This window comes from Cherax quadricarinatus, chromosome 9, assembly GCF_038502225.1.
Source record: "Cherax quadricarinatus isolate ZL_2023a chromosome 9, ASM3850222v1, whole genome shotgun sequence".
NCBI lineage: Eukaryota > Metazoa > Arthropoda > Malacostraca > Decapoda > Parastacidae > Cherax > Cherax quadricarinatus.
The window spans coordinates 12631575-12644679 of NC_091300.1; positions in this window are offsets into that span (position 1 = coordinate 12631575).

Sequence of the window (13105 nt, forward strand, 5' to 3'; positions counted from 1 at the left end):
GAAGTAGATTAGTCCATTTCAGACCCCCAAACATACACATACAAATGCACTTACATAAATACACTTACATAATTGGTCACATTGGGAGGTGATCGTTAAGCTGGGGTCCACTGTATATATATATATATATATATATATACACACACACACACACACACACACACACACACACACACACACACACACACACACACACACACACACACACACACACACACACACACACACACATACACATACACATACAGTGGTCCCTCAATAATCGTCCGGCCTGAAAGTCGTCCATTTCGGAAATAGTCCTGTTTTTTCGTCAAAATATTGGCTCGCAAATGGTCCGGTAACTCGCTAATAGTCCTAATAGTCCTTCGTCCCGGACGCGTACTCATGCTCTGAGCCGCCTCGGCCTTTCCTTCCCAGCCAGTGTGCCATTGTTTACCAGTGAGTGACGGTCCCCTCATATGCTCCTACAAAATATTTCATAATATTCCATTGATTTTAGTGCTTGCAAGTGCTAAATAAGCTACCATGGCTCCAAAAAAAGCTTCTAGTGCCAGCCCTTTGGTAAAGAATGTGAGAAACACATAATTTATGAAAAAGTTTGTAGAAAAATACAAAGATGGTGGTGGTAGAGTGGAAGCATTTGTGATAGTGGTTGATGAACATAAGAAAGGAGGATCACTGCAGCAGGCCTGTTGGCCCATGCACAGCAGGTCCTTTACAATTCATCCCACTAATGAAACATTTTCCCAACCCAGTCCTCAATGCTACCCAAGAAATAAGCTCTGATAACTCTATCCACTCATTTGCAAGTCCCAAATGAGTGGATAGAGTTATCAGAGCTTATTTCTTGGGTAGCATTGAGGACTGGGTTGGGAAAATGTTTCATTAGTGGGATGAATTGTAAAGGACCTGCCGAGCATGGGCCAAGAGGCCTGCTGCAGTGATCCTCCTTTCTTATGTTCTTATGTTCATCAACTACTATCACAACTGCTTCCACTCTACCACCACCATCTTTGTATTTTTCTACAAACTTTTTCATAAATTATGTGTTTCTCACATTCTTTACCAAAGGGCTGGCACTAGAAACTTTCTTTGGTGGTAGTGATGGTGGTAACAGTTGTAATAGTGGTAGAAGGTCGTAGTGATGGTGGTAGTGGGTTCCTTCTTTAGTGATTCAGTGATTCTGCCAACTCCTCCAATGTTGTTGGAGTTATATAGGGCTACAAAATCCACCGCCGACTCAGCTGCTGCTTCACCACCATTATGGACGGCTTACACTCAGTGGCCCTTATATACCCAACAACAACACAACACACCTCTCGTGACATACGTAATGACTTATTTTATTCATTCTAGAGTATATTCCATGTTTCTATGTTATTAATATTGTTTATTATGTCATATTAGTTGAATTGTGATAGATAAATAAGCCATAGAGTTGATATTAGTGTCATATTCTCCAACAATAAACTTGCCATCCCTCCCTCACACAAACAAATAGCCAATAAGAACATAACAATGGAAGAACACTGCAGGTCTACAGGCCCATACAAGGCAGGTCCTTATCAAAATGACCTCCACCCAAAGCTTCCCAAGAATTTACTCCCGTACCCAATGACACAAATCAAACTCAGCTCCTCCAACTCGTATATTTGTCCAATCTCTTCTTAAAGCTACCCAAGGTCCTAGCCTCGATCACCCTACTGGTAAGTGTGATGTTAAATAAGAACTTAAGAAAGTAGGAACACTGGAACAGGCCTGCTGGCCCATACTAGGCTGGTCCTTCACAAATCCAACCCACTAACAGAACAAATGCTACCCAAGCAATAAGCTCAGGTGCAAGTCTGACTCAAATCCAACCCCTCTCACTCGTGTATTTATCCAACCTAAATTTGAAACTACCCAATGTTTTAGCTTCGATCACCCTACTAGGCAGACCGTTCCACTCATCAACTACCCCTATTACCAATGTTCATTTATACATTTTATTAGTGCCCTAGAGTCCTTATGGAGGGGGATTCCCCTTCCAAATAACCTCTCTTCCCTCTCTCCTCCTCCCTGTCTTCCATTCATCAACAACAGCCTTCAATAAAGGTAACTGTCATGTTGAATGTTCATTCTTTTGTGCATGTAAATCTATCTTTTAGGTAAAAAAAAAATTTTTGTTGATACTTCTAGGTGTCTGGAACGAATTAATTGGATTTACATTATTTCTTATGGGGAAAATTGATTCGAAAATCGTCCATTTCGATAATAGTCCCACTTCCAGGAACAGATTACGGACGATTATTGAGGGACCACTTTGTGTGTATGTGTGTGTGTGTGTGTGTGTGTGTGTGTGTATATATATATATATATAATATAATATATATATATATATATATATATATATATATATATATATATATATATATATATATATATATATATATATATATATATATATATATATATACAGTGGACCCCCGCATACCGTACGCATCACACAACGTTCAATCCGCATACCGCTTGCTTTTATCGCAAAAATTTTGCCTCGCATACCGCTCAAAAACCCGCTCACCGCTCTTCGTCCGAGACGCGTCCAATGTGCGCCCTTAGCAAGCCTCACATGTGCCGCCGGTGGCATTGTTTACCAGCCAGCCTCCGCGGTAACATCCAAGCATACAATCGGAACATTTCGTATTATTACAGTGTTTTTGGTGATTTTATCTGCAAAATAAGTGACCATGGGCCCCAAGAAAGCTTCTAGTGCCAACCCTACAGCAATAAGGGTGAGAATTACTATAGAGATGAAGAAAAAGATCATTGATAAATATGAAAGTGGAGTGCGTGTCTCCGAGCTGGCCAGGTTGTATAATAAACCCCAATCAACCATCGCTACTATTGGTGGTACAGCTGCTGCTGCTGCTGTAGTACTGTCTGCTGCTGCTGTAGCATCGTCTGCTGCTGCTGTAGCATCATCTGCTGCTGCTGTAGCACTGTCAGCTGCTGCTGCTGCTGTACCACCGTCAGCTGCTGCTGTAGTACCGTCTGCTGCTGCTGTAGCATCGTCTGCTGCTGCTGTAGCACTGTCAGCTGCTGCTGCTGCTGTACCACCGTCAGCTGCTGCTGTAGTACCGTCTGCTGCTGCTGTAGCATCGTCTGCTGCTGCTGTAGCACTGTCAGCTGCTGCTGTAGCACTGTCAGCTGCTGCTGCTGCTGCTGTAGCACCGTTGTTGGTGTGGCTTATTGAAAATACCAAGAAACAATTAACCCCAGAGGGTTAGCCACCCAGGATAACCCAAAAAAGTCAGTGTCATCGAAGACTATCTAACTTATTTCCATTGGGGTCCTTAATCTTGTCTCCCAGGATGCAACCCACACCAGTCGACTAACACCCAGGTGAACAGGGAAAAATGCCTGGAACTAGTGCTCATATTGGTGAATTTAAAGCCAGCAAAGGTTGGTTTGAGAGATTTAACCCTTTGACTGTTTCAGGCCCCTCTCTGAAACTGTCATTCTATGTCGCCAAATATTCGAAAAAAAAAAAATTATTTTTTCTTATGAAAATGTTAGGAATATTTTTACTAGTGTTTTAAGCCTAAAAAAAATTTTTGCCATCAGTACTTACCAAGATATAGAGCCGCAAAGTTTGCAGAAATTGACGTGCGTACGGCAACAGCGGCGACTGCCGCCCACCCGGTATTCTTTTATTTACTCTAATTCAAAGGTTTCTTGCATTTTTCAATATTTTTCTTTTCCAGGTAACTTATGTGGCCTGTGAGACCAATGTAAGGTGCATTGTTCAAATATACACTCATTATTTACAACACAATAACAGAACAAACTTTATCACTATTAGTTTGTGTATACACTTTGTTTACACAAACAAACAATACAAAACAATGTTTATTACTATTGTTCCATAATATATATACATATGTACAGTCACTAACCACGTTCCTAGAACTGCTGCAGCTTGTGGAACTCTTTGAAACATGGGTATATGCAGAGGGGCACTTCACACTCCTCACACATAAAACGAGTGTCTCTGCGTGTTTGTGGGCGTTTTGTGGTATGCATACATACATAACACCTCTTCTGAGCATTTTTCTTGGCAGTAGTAGGAGGCAGTTGTATGGGGTAGTGATCACCAGGCCTCAAACGAGATGACGTCTGTGGGCGCTGGTCTATTGCAGGAGTTGCTCCTTTGTACTTTGCAATTATTTGTCTGATTACTGACAGGCAAAATTCACCATATTTTGGTGTTTTGTTGGTCTTCAACTTGTATATGTTATAAGCATTTAGCATAGAGATATCAACAAGATGGAAAAAAAGTTTGATATACCACTTATAACTCTTGCGTACACAGTCTGCAAACCCAATCTGCATGTCACATTTGTCCACTAAGCGCATATTGAGGTTGTAGTCCATGACAGCTGCAGGCTTTAGAATGGGTTCATTGGTCTCTCTGTTGTCCCTGCCACTGGGTACCATTTCGTTTGTGTGAACTGATGTCAACAATGTGACATCACGTTTGTCATGCCACCGAAATGCCATGATGTCATTGGCAGCAAAGGCTTGCACCTCACCTCTGCGAGTGCCAGCGTCGAACCTTGGCATATGTTTGCGATTACCACGCACTGTGCCACACACGTCTGTCAAGTTCACTCGCAAGAAATCACTGAGTAAGGGGCTTGTGTACCAGTTATCAGTAAATAACATATGCCCCTTACCAAGATATGGTTCCATCATTGTTCGAACCACATCACCAGAGATACCCAATAACTTCATGGTATCTCTGAAAGTATTACTGCCAGTGTACACAATAATATCTAAAACAAGACCACTTCTGCAATCACACAGTACAGATAGCTTTATACCAAAGCGTTTCCTCTTGCTTGGTATATATTGCTTGAATGAGAGTCTTCCTTTGAATAAAATCAAGGACTCATCAATAACAAGCTTCCTGAAGGGATAAAAATACATGCAGCACTTTTGTTTCAGGTACATAAACACATTTCTTATCTTATATAACCTGTCGCTTCTGTCAGGCCTGGTTTTGTCTGAAAAGTGTAACATACGCAACAGTATCAGGAAACGATTGACACCTATAATGTCACTAAAACCTGGAGTTGAAATCAGGCGATCTGTTGTCCAGTATGTGGTGACAGTGTGCTTATACACATGTGGCATAAGCATTATTGTGGCAAAAAACAGGTACATCTCTGCCACAGTTGTCTCCTTCCACTTGTGTAGCCGTGATTTTGGTGAGAGAATTGTATTTGCCATGGTGTATTCACAGTATGTGTTGGTTTCCCTGACAATGATGTCCATCAGGGGTTCATCGAAGAATAACTCAAAGCAGTCCAGTTCACTGGCATTGTTCCCAAGTGGACAAGATGGCTTTATTCCACTTTGTGTTTCATCAAAGTCATGGGGACTGGGAACAAACTCGTCACCGTCCTGCCAATCCCAGATGCGGTCTGCTGGTGGGGTCTGGATATTGTACCGTGGTTGTGGCTGTGGTTGTGGCTGTGCAGGTTGTGGTGGTGCAGGTTGTGGCAGTGTGGGGTAGGGTGAGGCTGGTTGTTCTGCTGAGTCAGCCGCGTGGCTAGTAGCGTGGCCCGGTGATGGTGCCACATGGGCCGTGCCACCCTCACTATCACCACCACTGCCTCCTCCCTCACTGTCACCATTCATACCCATCGTTACAATATCGTCATCTTCACTATCAGGTCGTGGTGTTGGGCCACGGGATGTGCTCCCAGAGTTTCTCCTTCCCCTTGGAACAACATATGAAACACTACCAGACCGCATGCTACGTCGTACATACTGGCGCTTCACTGGGGAATATTCACTCTCACTGTCACTAGAACTGCTTTCAATGACCTTGAAATCACTATCACTATCACTGCTATCATCAGGGTGTTGTACACGACCAAATAGTTTCCTCTTTCGTCCTGGTACAGGCGAAGGTGAATGTGAACAAGCCGGCACAGCACCAGAGGTCGAAGGTTGTGGGTCATCTGGGTTTTCGTCACTATTTACGTTATCCTGGGCACTTTTTTCGGTAACACTCACTTGAAAACCCTTGAATTCACTGTCACTGACATTTTCATCGCTGTTAGAGCTATCACTTGGGAACAAAAGACCTCCAATCCGCCGAGGAGTGAGGAACTTCTTACCGAGAGGCATGGTGAAAATGGACTGACAACATGGCGTTCCCACAATGCACCGCTAGGTCCCAGATTTTTTTCACAGGGTGCACACCGACCACTGAGACCCATTCTCTCCCGTGTAGGCCTACCAGGCCTTTGGCGCGCGATTTGAAGCCGCTAGAATTTGTGCGTATAAATACGTCAGAAACATTGGCTCGTAAGACGTATTTATACGTCGGAAACAGTCAAAGGGTTAAGAATCGTAGTGGCATACACAGTGTGATAAGGCCTGTTCTGGAAGAAAATGCCAAACAGGACCTACAGTACTCAGGAGGAAAAGGCACTCCCAGGACACAGTGTCTCATCAGTCATTGCTGCATCTTCAATAAAGGTAAGTGTCATTTATTCTTCATTTAGTAGAATAGTACATGCACAATATATATTGTGCATGTACTACTCTACTATTGTGCATGTATCCTTCTCTTTGTGTGTAGGAAAATGTATATTTCATGTGGTAAAAATTTTTTTTTCATACTTTTGGGTGTCTTGCACGGATTAATTTGATTTCCATTATTTCTTATGGGGAAAATTCATTCGCATACCGATCATTTTGCATAACAATGAGCCCTCTTGCACGGATTAAAGTCGCTATGCGGGGGTCCACTGTATATATATATATATATATATATATATATATATATACAGTGGACCCCCGGTTAACGATATTTTTTCAATCCAGAAGTATGTTCAGGTGCCAGTACTGACCGAATTTGTTCCCATAAGGAATATTGTGAAGTAGATTAGTCCATTTCAGACCCCCAAACATACACGTACAAACGCACTTACATAAATACACTTACATAATTGGTCGCATTCGGAGGTGATCGTTATGCGGGGGTCCACTGTATATATATATATATATATATATATATATATATATATATATATATATATAAAACATGCAAGGTTTCAGGTACGTCTTGCTACTTCTACTTACACTTAGGTCACACTACACATACATGTACAAGCATATATATACACACACTCCTCTGGGTATTCTCCTATTTTCTTTCTAGTTCTTGTTCTTGTTTATTTCCTCTTACCTCCATGGGGAAGTGGAACAGAATTCTTCCTCCGTAAGCCATGCGTGTTGTAAGAGGCAACTAAAATGCCAGGAGCAAGGGGCTAGTAACCCTTTCTCCTGTATATATTACTAAATGTAAAAGGAGAAACTTTCGTTTTTCCTTTTGGGCCACCCTGCCTCGGTGGGATACAGCCGGTGTGTTGAAAGAAAGATATATATATATAATAAAGGAGGTGGTTGTAGGCAGTGGAGATGTCCTGTCTAAGAGCAATGTGGGTGTAAATATTATGCAGAAAATTTGGTGTGTGGAAATTAGGAGAAGGTGTGGAGTTAATAAAAGTATTAGTCAGAGGGCTGAAGAGGGTTTGTTGAGGTGGTTTGGTCATTTAGAGAGAATGGATCGAAGTAGAATGACATGGAGAGCGTATAAATCTATAGGGAAAGGAAGGCGGGGTAGGGGTTGTCCTCGAAAAGGTTGGAGGGAGGGGGTAAATGTGTTGTGGGCGAGGGGTTTGGACTTCCAGCAAGCATGCGTGAGCGTGTTAGATAGGAGTGAATGGAGACAAATGGTATTTGGGACCTGACGATCTGTTGGAGTGTGACCAGGGTAATATTTAGTGAAGGGATTCAGGGAAACCGGTTATTTTATATAACCGGACTTGAGTCCTGGAAATGGGAAGTACAATGCCTACACTCTAAAGGAGGGGTTTGGGGTATTGGCAGTTTGGAGAGATACATTGTGTATTTTTATACGTACGTATATACTTCTAAGCTGTTGTATTCTGGGCACCTCTGCAAAAGCAGTGATTATGTGTGAGTGAGGTGAAAGTGTTGAATGATGATGAAAGTATTTTCTTTTTGGGGATTTTCTTTCTCTTTTGGTCACCCTGCCTTGGTGGGAGATGGCCGACTTGTTGAAAAAAAAAAATACAGTGGACCCCCGCTTAACGATCACCTCCAAATGCGACCAATTATGTAAGTGTATTTATGTAAGTGCGTTTGTACGTGTATGTTTGGGGGTCTGAAATGGACTAATCTACTTCACAATATTCCTTATGGGAAAAAATTCGGTCAGTACAGGCACCTGAACATACTATTGGAATGAAAAAAGTTCGTTAACCGGGGGTCCACTGTATATATAATATATGTATATATATATATATATATATATATATATATATATATATATATATATATATATATATATATATATATATATATATATATATATATATCCTAGGTAGTAGGTTGGTAGACAGCAACCGCCCAGGGAGGTACTACCGTCCTGCCAAGTGAGTGTAAAACGAAAGCCTGTAATTGTTTTACATGATGGTAGGATTGCTGGTGTCCTTTTTTCTGTCTCATGAACATGCAAGTTTTCAGGTACGTCTTGCTACTTCTACTTACACTTAGGTCCCACTACACATACATGTACAAGCACATATATACACACCCCTCTGGGTTTTCTTCTATTTTCTTTCTAGTTCTTATTCTTGTTTATTTCCTCTTATCTCCATGGGGAAGTGGAACAGAATTCTTCCTCCGTAAGCCATGCGTGTTGTAAGAGGCGACTAAAATGCCGGAAGCAAGGGGCTAGTAACCTCTTCTCCTGTATATATTACTAAATGTAAAAGGAGAAACTTTCGTTTTTCCTTTTGGGCCACCCCGCCTCGGTGGGATACGGCCGGTGTGTTGAAAGAAAGAAAGAAAGATATATATATATATATATATATATATATATATATATATATATATATATCCTAGGTAGTAGGTTGGTAGACAGCAACCGCCCAGGGAGGTACTACCGTCCTGCCAAGTGAGTGTAAAACGAAAGCCTGTAATTGTTTTACATGATGGTAGGATTGCTGGTGTCCTTTTTTCTGTCTCATGAACATGCAAGATTTCAGGTACGTCTTGCTACTTCTACTTACACTTAGGTCCCACTACACATACATGTACAAGCACATATATACACACCCCTCTGGGTTTTCTTCTATTTTCTTTCTAGTTCTTATTCTTGTTTATTTCCTCTTATCTCCATGGGGAAGTGGAACAGAATTCTTCCTCCGTAAGCCATGCGTGTTGTAAGAGGCGACTAAAATGCCGGGAGCAAGGGGCTAGTAACCTCTTCTCCTGTATATATTACTAAATGTAAAAGGAGAAACTTTCGTTTTTCCTTTTGGGCCACCCCGCCTCGGTGGGATACGGCCGGTGTGTTGAAAGAAAGAAAGATATATATATATATATATATATATATATATTATTATAGGTAGTAGGTTGGTAGACAGCAACCGTCCAGGGAGGTACTACCGTCCTACCAAGTGAGTGTAAAATGAAAGCCTGTAATTGTTTTACATGATGGTAGGATTGCTGGTGTCCTTTTTTTCTGTCTCATGAACATGCAAGATTTCAGGTACGTCTTGCTACTTCTACTTACACTTAGGTCACACTGCACATACATGTACAAGCATATATGTACACACCCCTCTGGGTTTTCTTCTATTTTCTTTCTAGTTCTTGTTGTTGTTTATTTCCTCTTATCTCCATGGGGAAATGGAACAGAATTCTTCCTCCATAAGCCATGCGTGTTGTAAGAGGCGACTAAAATGCCGGGAGCAAGGGACTAGTAACCCCTTCTCCCGTATAAATTACTAAATTTAAAAGGAGAAACTTTCGTTTTTCTTTTTGGGCCACCCTGCCTTGGTGGGATACGGCTGGTTTGTTGAAAAAAAATTTATATATATATATATATATATATATATATATATATATATATATATATATATATATATATATATATATATATATATATATATATTCATATTATATATATACACACATACATATATACTGTCTACCAGTAAGTCATCACTGGTACAGTAAGCTACATGATTTTAATGTGTTAGTTTGTACTGTACGACATATTCCTTCAGTATAAGCTTGTGTAATAAAGACACGTTATGTGAGTATGATAGACATTAAGGCGGCATGAGAACTAATTACCAAAGCGCATCTTAATTGTTTTATTTACCATTTTGAAATACAATGCGTATTTGCATATAGTTTGTGTGAATTATTGAGAGGGATTGTACAAGAAAGTTTTAAGTTAAAGAAAAATGCTTGCAAATTTATTTTCAGTGTGTAATGTAGACAAGCTCATGATGGCACTGTTGCTGATAGTGATTTATTAGTATGTGCCAGAAGGTTTTATCTAGTGATGAAATATGGAAGTACAGGAAAGGTATAATACATTTCAAGAAAGTTTTTAAAAGTAATTTTTCCCTTCATATATCTAATGTATCCTGTTGTATAGTTGTGAAGGACCGTATCCACACACACACGCAGTTGTGAGGGGCCATGTCCATAAGTATAGTCATATAAGTTTGAATTTACCCACTTTTCCTATCTCCATTTTCAGTGTTCTTTTTGCAACACTTTCATCCATGGAAGGCACAATATTTTCTTCGTTGACAGTGAAGCTCATTTTTCTTATGTAATATAGTAGTTAAAATAACATATAAGAGTTTTTAGGATGATACTTGCTGCAAAAGCATGCCCATACTGTGGCATGTTTCCTTCTGTAATGAGTATCAGTCATACCTTTTCTGTGTACTATATACTTTAAGAGGTTATAATTAATTAACATTGTATTGTTGTACCATTATTAATGCATTTTGTTTACCTTGCTGTTCTTTGTGTTACTGATAAATAATTACTTCGTTATTTTGCACCAGAAACACTATATGACCCTTACAGGTTTAGTGCATATTTTTTATGAATATAATAATTTTCACCAGATAAACCTCATTAGTTTGGCTTGCTGTTCTTTGTTTTAAGTGGTAAGTGAATTCTTCATTATTTTTCACCAGATAAAATGTTGATAGGTTTCTTTGAGACTTCAAAAAGTACCATTAATATTTTAATCTAAGAAAGCTTAATGATCAAAGTAGTTCTTCCATACAATAACACCCATGCTTTTAAGACTGGCCGAGTTGTTTTTGACACTTGTAATTTACTTAAGTCGTTAATGTAGTGTAAAGAACTCTCAGTATCCATGAAAGTTGTGTACTGTGAGTAGGTCATGGAAGATCAATTTGTGTATATATAACTAATATTTCATTTGGGAAAATAGTGGGGATGCATGTCAGACTCCTGTGGTCCCCATGTCCACACACGGCACAGGTGTCCCTTGCTCTGTGTGCTCGATGAGTTACAGGCCCACGGCAGCTGTCGTAATCTCACTCAGGTCATCAACACTTAATTCTTTATTATAGGAATCTTTACATTTTGTGAACTGCACTGATCACAAGGCAAATTTATATTGTACAAGGGAATTACTGGTAGGAATGAGGCATTACATGAAAGTGAATTTGCTTATAGTGAACCCTCAAAAAGTGAGGGATTGCAGTATTAACCAAACATTTTGTGTTAATTTGGGTTAGTTATACTGTAGTGTAAATAGGTTGTCTAACAGACATAATTTTTATGCAAGAGGATGTTAATATCACATGCAAGTCACAGTTCCAGGAGCCAAGCTTGTGGATCATGGCATAATACAGTATACAGGTTGCAGATCACTGTATCTTACTGTACACAATTTACTGACATGCAGGTCCAGCTGGTGGACAACGAGCAGTAGGCTGTAAAACAAAATATGCTGATAGACCAGTTGTCTAATTCAAAGCTAAGGGATTTTAATGAAGTATGTACTGTAAAGTACTTACTGTACATGAGGTATTACAAGTCAGAGTGATGATTACAGCATCTGCAAACGTAATACAGAATTGTATTATGAAAAGTCTGAAATTGTTTTACTTTTTTTTTCCTCAATTATGTTTCAGTGCTGTTTTTGCCAGAGTTCAGATGTTGATGTCATCACTCAAGTTTCATGATCCCTCATATGGACACACACAAAATAAATATCAAATAAGCAATGTAATAGAGAAAATGAATACCCTTATACTTATATATTCATTATATAATATATCTGATATAAACTGTTTTTGTAATTCATTTACATTACACTTACTGTGCATATGCGTGTGTTCATGCTCATGCTTGCACTCGCCTAAATGTGGTTGCAGGGATCGATTCTTAGATCTTGGCCCTGCCTCTTAACTTGCCACTCTCCAGATTCACTCCCTCTTAGCCTCATGGGCCCTATCATACTTGCTCTTAAAACTATGTATGAAGCCTGAATCTACCACTTCTTCACCAAGATCATTCCACTTTCCTTCCTAACACCCCTGTGGCATATCTTTGATTTCAACTTCCAGCTGTATTACCTAGTTTCTCACCTCTCAAATAGCCTGTCCCTGTCTATCAATTTCCCTGATTATTCTGTATGTTGTTATCATGGTCCTTCCCTGGCTCTTCTGCCCTCCAGTGTTGTTAGTTACAATTTCATTAGCCTCTCCTCATAGCTCATGCCCCTTAGCTCAGGAACAAGCAGACCCTTGTAGGTTTAGCGCTTTGTTTTGGTTATAATAATAATCGCAAACAAGCATTCTTGCACACTTCTGCACTTTCTCTAGTTTCTTAGGCAGCTTTTTCAGGTGTGGGTTTCATACCGGTGCTGCTTACCCTAAGATGAACATGATGTATGTTGTATAAGGGGCTCTGATGGATTCTTTCTTGAGATTCCTGAAGGCTACGCTTAGATTTGCCAGATGAGCATTGGCTGAAGAGGTTATTTGGCTGATGTGATCCTCTGGGGATATACTGAGCATAATTTTTACCCCTAGGTCACTCTCTTTAGTGAAGTCTGCAACCTCTATACCCCATTTGCAGTTTTCTTGCTCCTTCCCCAGTCTTCATGACCTTGCATTTCCTATTGTTAAAATAAAGCAACCACTTATCTGATCAGTCTTGCAATTTGTCC